This window comes from Bombina bombina, chromosome 2, assembly GCF_027579735.1.
Source record: "Bombina bombina isolate aBomBom1 chromosome 2, aBomBom1.pri, whole genome shotgun sequence".
Taxonomy (NCBI): Eukaryota; Metazoa; Chordata; class Amphibia; order Anura; family Bombinatoridae; genus Bombina; species Bombina bombina.
The window spans coordinates 873,005,334-873,013,245 of record NC_069500.1 but is presented as its reverse complement, the minus strand read 5'-3'; positions in this window follow the sequence as shown (position 1 = coordinate 873,013,245).

The following is a 7,912-nucleotide window of genomic DNA, read 5'->3' as shown; positions in this document are numbered from 1 at the left end:
GTCTTGTTGAAATTAAAAGTTATCTGGGAAAACAATGTATTATTAAACAATACGATACAGATATGAACAATGATCGTGATGTAAGCCTTTTTTTCAAAAATGGTCCCCATATTTAAAGAGTTTACCCCCTGGAGAAGTTGATCACCTGATATTTCCATTTCGGAATTCAGAACTAGTTTTATTGGGGATTTGGTGATTCACAATTTTTTTTATCCCCCTTCTTTCTTTCTTTTTTTCCCCTCTTCCCCCCTCCCTCCAGTGGCCACTGTTCAGTCGCATTGTCCCTTCCTTTGGGACACTACCCTGCTTATGCTCATCTAGTTTTCACAAATTTTAGTTGCAGCTAGGTTATTAATTCAGGTGACCAGTTTAAAATCTAAAAGAGGGAAAATGTAAAGAATGTAAATTCTTTATATTGATATTTATTTGCCCTGCATAAACCAGTGAACTTCAATAAAAAAAATTACAAAAAAAACTATATATCGATCACATATTATGGCACCAAACTTGGCACCCTAGAATCCATGCATTTCAATGGGAAATTCTGAATAAGTAACCAAGCATTTACTCTATTAAAACCATCTTGGCTCACTCTCATTTGGCTTGTTTTATGCTAATTGGGCATCTCTCTATATAAAACAATTCGATCTAGCTGGAGCTAAATAATATTGATCATATAATATGGCACCAAACATGGTAAACTAATTTCCCTGCATTTCAAAGGGAGATTCTGAATAAGTAACCAAGCTTTTATTCTATTAAAACCATCTAGGCTCACTCACATTTGGCTTGTTTTATGCTAATTGGGCATCCCTCTATATAAAAAAAATTAAATCTAGCCTGAGTCAAATGTTATTGATCATATAATATGGCACCAAACTTGGCACCCTAGCATCCATGCATTTCAATGGGAGATTCTGAATAAGTAACCAAGCTTTTACTCTATTAAAACAATATTGGCTCACTCACATTTGGCTTCTTTTATGCTAATTTGGGCATCCCTCTATATAAAAAAATGAAATCTAGCCTGAGCCAAATGATATTGATCAAATAATATGGCATCAAACTTGGCACCCTAGCATCCATGGATTTCAATGGGAGATTCTAAATAAGTAACCAAGCTTTTACTCTATTAAAACCATATTGGCTCAATCACAATTGACTTGTTTTATACTAATTGGGAATACCTCTATATAAAAAAAATCAATCTAGCCTGAGCCAAATGATATTGATAAGATAATATGCCACCAAACCTGGTACCATAATTTCAATGCATTTCAGATTCTGAATAAGTAACCAAGCTTTTACTCTATTAAAACAATCTTGGCTCACTCACATTTGCCTTGTTTTATGCTAATTTTGCATCCCTCTATATAAAAAAATGCACTCTATCCTGAGCCAAATGATATTGATCATATAATATGGCACCAAACTTTGCACCCTAGCATCCATGCATTTCAATGGGAGATTCTGAATAAGTAACCAAGCTTTTACTCTATTAAAACCATCTTGGCTCACTCACATTTGGCTTGTTTTATACTAATTAGGAATCTCTCTATATAAAAAAAAAATCATTCTAGCCTGAGCCAAATTATATTGATCAGAAATTAACCCCATCACAACCAAAAAACAACAGTTAAGTACCAAGGGCGTACATAGCACGTCCTCAGTTAAACTGAGCACTGGAAGAGATTGTGACCGCATCCAGCCACTCTCAGGGTATTGCAGCCATGCCTCGATATTGAGGTATCGTGCAATACCCTTTAGGCAGTAACCGATGAGAAGGGCCACTCTGTGGCCCTCTCTGCATCACCCAGTGATGGTGCCTATCGTTGGTGGCGTGGGAGGATTTGGAGGGAGGTAGGTGGGCAGCCCATCGCTGGAGGTGGCGGGAGGAGGGCGTGAAGGGGGCATGAAGGGGGGCTGGAGCGGGTGGGACCACTACGCCACGCTACAATATGGCAGTGAGTGGGAAGGAGGGAGGAGGGGGAAATAGGACAGGGGTATCCTATGTGGGATGGCTGTATTGAAAGGGATCTGGGAGGGGAGGGGTATGCTAATGAGGGGGGACAGCTATACTATGGAAAATAGTGTTTTTTTTATTTTTTAACAAAATGACACAAATTTAGAGCTAACTGGGTACTGGCAGACAGCTGCTAGTACCTAAGGTGCCAGCAAATAGGTAGAGGGGGAGGGATAGAGAGCTGTTTGGGGGGTATCAGGGAGGTAAGGGGAAATACGACCCAGCAGAAAATATAATTTTTTTTTTTTTTTAAAAAGTAAAAAATTTATTTTTTTATTTTTCTACTGGCAGACTTTCTGCCAGTACTTAAGATGGAGGTGACCTTTGGGGGGTGGGGGAGGGAAGAGAGCTGTTTGAGAGGGGTCAGGAAGGGATCAGGGGGTGGGATGTAATAGGTGGGAGGCTGATCTCTGCACTAAAGCTAAAATTAACCCTACAAGCTGCCTAATTAACCCCTTCACTGCTGGGCATAATACAAATGTGGTGCGCAACTGCATTTAGCAGCCTTATAATTACCTAGAAAAAAATGCCATATATGGCTGCTATTTCTGAAAAAAAGTATCCCAGAGAAGCATTTACAACCATTTGTGTCATGATTGCACAAGTTGTTTGTAAATCATTTTAGTGAAAAAACTAAAATTGTGAAAAAGTTAACAATTTTTTAATTTAATCATATTTGGCAGTGAAATGGTGGCATGAAATATACCAAAATGGGCCTAGATCAATACTTTGGGTTGTCTACTAAAAATATATATATATTGTTTTGATAGGTAAATATAAAAAAGGCTCTATTTCTGTTTAAATGTAGTGATGGCAAAATTTTTCTGGTCTTTTGGGGAAGTTTTTGTCTGAAGTGCCCGGTCCTAATAGAGTAAAAGCTTGGTTACTTATTCAGAATTTCCCATTGAAATTCATGGATGCTAGGGTGCCAGGTTTGATGCCATATTATATGATCAATAACATTTGGCTCAGGGTAGATTGAATTTTTTTATGCAAAGGAATGCCAAATTAGCATAAAACAAGCCAAATGTGAGTGAGCCAAGATGGTTTTCATAGAGTAAAAACTTGGTTCCTTATTCAGAATTTCCCATTGAAATGCATGGATGCTAGGGTGCCAGGTTTGATGCCATAATATATGATCAATATCATTTGGATCAGGCTAGATTGAATTTTTTTATATAGAGGGATGCCCAATTAACATAAAACAAGCCAAATGTGAGTGAGTCAAGATGGTTTTAATAGAGTAAAAGCTTGGTTACTTATTCAGCATTTCCATTGAAATGCATGGATGATAGGATTTGTTGCCATATTATATGATCAATATCATTTGGCTCAACCTAATTTTAACTTTGTTATATGGAGGGATGGCCAATTAGTATAAAACAAGCCAAATGTGAGTGACCCATGAGTAAAAGCTTGATTCCTTATTCAGAATTTCCCATTGAAATGAATGGAAATTATGGTGCCACGTTTGGTGCAAAATTTCATATTAAATTTGCCAATTGTTGTTTAATAAATAATTACTTTCATGAACAAGAAGCTAATGTGAATAGGATCCTGGGTGAATAGTAAACTAACTTCAATCTTCGAATAAAAAGCTAGCCGAATAAGGAGCTAACTTCAGCATTCGATAAAAATTGATTTATAGAGGGAGCAGTCAGCTCAGCATAGCATTGTAACTTCTGTAATGCAGGTTCTGCAGTCAAGCACAGGCTTCTTGATGTGCCTGGCAAGGGGGCACTAGTACTGTCAAACTCTCAGTGGTATGGTAGGAGGCACTACCTTAAAACTTTGATAGACTAGTGCCTACAGCGAGCTCTGAAATACAGATTCCTATTTGATAACTGCGTCTGATAATTAAATAGCTGGCTTAACCATAATAATCCCTGACGTCCCGTACCCACTTGGCGAATGAAACTACAAAACACATGGAAAAGTCTGATCGTGTTGAACGAGGGAAACAAAAACGTTTAAGGTTAATGTTACGGTAAAATCTTAGTTTAGCGTTCTAAAATCATTTTCTCAGCCATATCTCATTATTTTCCTACAAAAATTGGCGTGGGGGTTCAGATGAGGGCTAACAAATCTTAGTTTAGCGTTCTAAATCATTTTCTCAGCCATATCTCATTATTTTCCTACAAAAATTGGCGTGGGGGTTCAGATGAGGGCTAACAACAATACTGCAGTGTTTGTATCTCCAGGAACAAAAAGGGGAGCCATATTTTGGGGTGTAAAGTCCCTGTTTTCCCCATAGACTTTACACAGCCAGCCAGCTCTGCTCACCTACATGGATACATTGTATCAAACCCTCAGCCTACAGGTTTTTATACATTTGTAACTGTTTACTGTACACAGTCACTTAAAGCAGCCCTGTCAGTAACATCTGTACAAACTGCTGAGGAAATAATGTTCACACAGGGCAGGATAGCACCTGGTCACACAGTCTTAAAGGGACAGACAAAAAAAAAAACACAGCCTTGAAAGGGTCAACTAGCACCACACACACACAGTCTTAAAGGGACAGATCCCCATAATGTGCATGCAGCGCAACCTTAAAGGGCAGCTCGACACCTGCGCACACAGCCTTAAAGGGACAGATCACAGTAATGTACACGCAGCGCAACCTTAAAGGGCAGCTCAACACCTGCGCACAGAGCCTTAAAGGGCAGCTCGACACCTGCGCACACAGCCTTAAAGGGACAGATCGCAGTAATGTTCATGCAGCGCAAACTTAAAGGACAACTCGACACCTGCGCACACAGCCTTAAAGGGACAGATCACAGTAATGTACACGCAGCTTAACCTTAAAGGGCAGCTCGACACCTGCGCACACAGCCTTAAAGGGACAGATCACAGTAATGTACACACAGCGCAACCTTAAAGGGCAGCTCTACACCTGCGCACAGAGCATTGAAGGGCAGCTCGACACCTGCACACAAAGCCTTAAAGGGACAGATCACTGTAATGTGCACGCAGCGCAACTTTAAAGGGCAGCTCGACACCTGCGCACACAGCCTTAAAGGGACAGATCACCGTACTGTACACGCAGCGCAACCTTAAAGGGCAGCTCGGCACCTGCTCACACTCTTAAAGGGGCAGGCACACAACCTTTTAGTGAGTTTACACGCACAGTTTTAAAGGGAGCAATAGTATGCATCCCCATGTGATGCGCGCAGCCTTAAAGGGACGCTCTGTCTTAACGGGTCAGTGGCACATGCACGCACACAGAGCACTCTCAGCCTTTAAAAGGACAACTTGCACCACACGCATACAGCCTAAAGGGACAGATCACCGTAATGTTCACGCAGCGCAACCTTAAAGGCAAGCTCTGCACCTGCGTACACAGTCTTTAAGGTACAGGCACACACAACCTTTAGTGGTTAAACGCACACAGTTTTAAAGGGAGCGATAGTATGCATCCAAACGCAAAGCACACCGCCTTAAAGGGACGATCTGTCTTAAAGGGACAGGGGCACGTGCACAGCCTTTTAAAGGAACACCTTACACCATAACCACACAGTGTTAAAGGTACAGCTCACACCATGCACACCTAGCACAGCCTTAAAGGGCAGCTCACCGCCTGCTCACACAGTCTTAAAGGGGCAGGCACACACAATCTTTAGTGGGTAAAGTCACACCACACGCACACAGTTTTAAATGGAGCGATAACAGTATACATCCGCACGCAATGCACACAGCCTTAAAGGAACATCTCACACCATGCACAGTCTTTAAGGGGTGGGCACACAGGCTTTTAAGCACACCCAAATGCACACAGCATTAAAGGGGCACCCAGTATTAAAGTGACAGACACAAACGCAGACTTTAAAGGGGGAGCTCACACAACACACACACAGTTTTAATGGTACAGGTGCACAAACACAGCACACACAGCCTTAACAGCACAGATCACATTACGCTTGCACAGTCTTAAAGGCACGGACACCCTCACACAATGCACACAGTCCTTAAAGTGATAGTAAACTTTTCCCTTTGTCTAAACAAATCTGGAATGTTATAGATATTTTAGAAGGAGTTTAACTATTCAGTTGTTATGAAGATGCACTATAACTTACTTTTTAATGTAGCGCTGAAATTCAAATACCATGCCCTCTGGCCACCAACTTGAAAAATGATATTTTTGTTGAACTAACAGTTTGAAATATTTTCCAATCATCTCTCTAAAACAAAGGTGCTGTATGACTAGAGGGCTGATTGGGGAACCGTTCAAACTGTTAGCTCAACAACAAAAAAACGCACACACTCACAGACTAAAAGCACAGCTCATGGCTTTGTGTGAATGCCATAAAATCTCTAACTCTTTTTATGATTGCCTTGAGCCATCTCTAAGGGGCCGATTTACTAAAGTGCGGACAGACATGATACAATGTAGCGTATCATGTCCGCCGCACATCGATAAATTCTGGCAGCATAAGCTGTCGACATTTATCATTGCACAAGCAGTTTTTGTGAACTGCTTGTGCATTGCTGCCCCCTACAGATTTGCGGCCAATCGGCCGCTAGCAGGGGGTGTCAATCAGCCCGATCGTATAGGATCGGGCGTATTGAAGACCGCAGCCTCAGAGGCAGCAGATCAGTTATGGAGCAGCGGTCTTTAGACCGCTGCTTCATAACTGCCATTTCTGGCGAGCCTGAAGGTTTGCACGGAAACAGGGGGCATCAAGTTCCATTCGGAACTTGATAATTCGGCCCCTAAGTCTGTGTGTACCATAAACCATCGATTTATAGCATTTAAGGCTGTGCGTGAATGCCATGAGCTGTCCTTTTAAAGCTGTGTGTGGACATTGTGATCCTTTCCTTTATGGCTGTGCTATGATAACTCAAATATTCATAACACACAATCTGTTATGTGTAATATGCCGATTGGCAGGAGGATTGAGGTGTGCATGGTGTGAGCTGTTCCTTTAACACTGTGTGGTTATGGTGTAAGGTGTTCCTTTAAAAGGCTGTGCACGTGCCCCTGTCCCTTTAAGACAGATCGTCCCTTTAAGGCGGTGTGCTTTGCGTTTGGATGCATACTATCGCTCCCTTTAAAACTGTGTGCGTTTAACCACTAAAGGTTGTGTGTGCCTGTACCTTAAAGACTGTGTACGCAGGTGCAGAGCTTGCCTTTAAGGCTGCGCTGCGTGAACATTACGGTGATCTGTCCCTTTAGGCTGTATGCATGTGGTGCAAGGTGTCCTTTTAAAGGCTGAGAGTGCTCTGTGTGCGTGCACGTGCCACTGACCCGTTAAGACAGAGTGTCCCTTTAAGGCTGCGCGCATCACATGGGGATGCATACTATTGCTCCCTTTAAAACTGTGCGTGTAAACTCACTAAAAGGTTGTGTGCCTGCCCCTTTAAGAGTGTGAGCAGGTGCCGAGCTGCCCTTTAAGGTTGTGCTGCGTGTACATTACGGTGATCTGTCCCTTTAAGGCTGTGTGCGCAGGTCTCGAGCTGCCCTTTAAGGTTGCGCTGCGTGCACATTACAGTGATCTGTCCCTTTAAGGCTGTGTGCGCAGGTGGCGAGCTGCCCTTTAAGGTTGCGCTGCGTGCACCTTATAGTGATCTGTCCCTTTAAGGCTGTGTGCGCAGGTGTCGAGTTGTCCTATAAGTTTGCGCTGCATGAACATTACTGCGATCTGTCCCTTTAAGGCTCTGTGCGCAGGTGTCGAGCTGCCCTTTAAGGTTGTGCTGCGTGCACATTACTGTGATCTGTTCCTTTAAGGCTTTGTGAGCAGGTGTCGAGCTGCCCTTCAAGGCTCTGTGCGCAGGTGTTGAGCTGCCCTTTAAGGTTGCGCTGTGTGTACATTACTGTGATCTGTCCCTTTAAGGCTGTGTGCGCAGGTGTCAAGCTGCCCTTTAAGGTTGTGCTGCGTGCACATTACT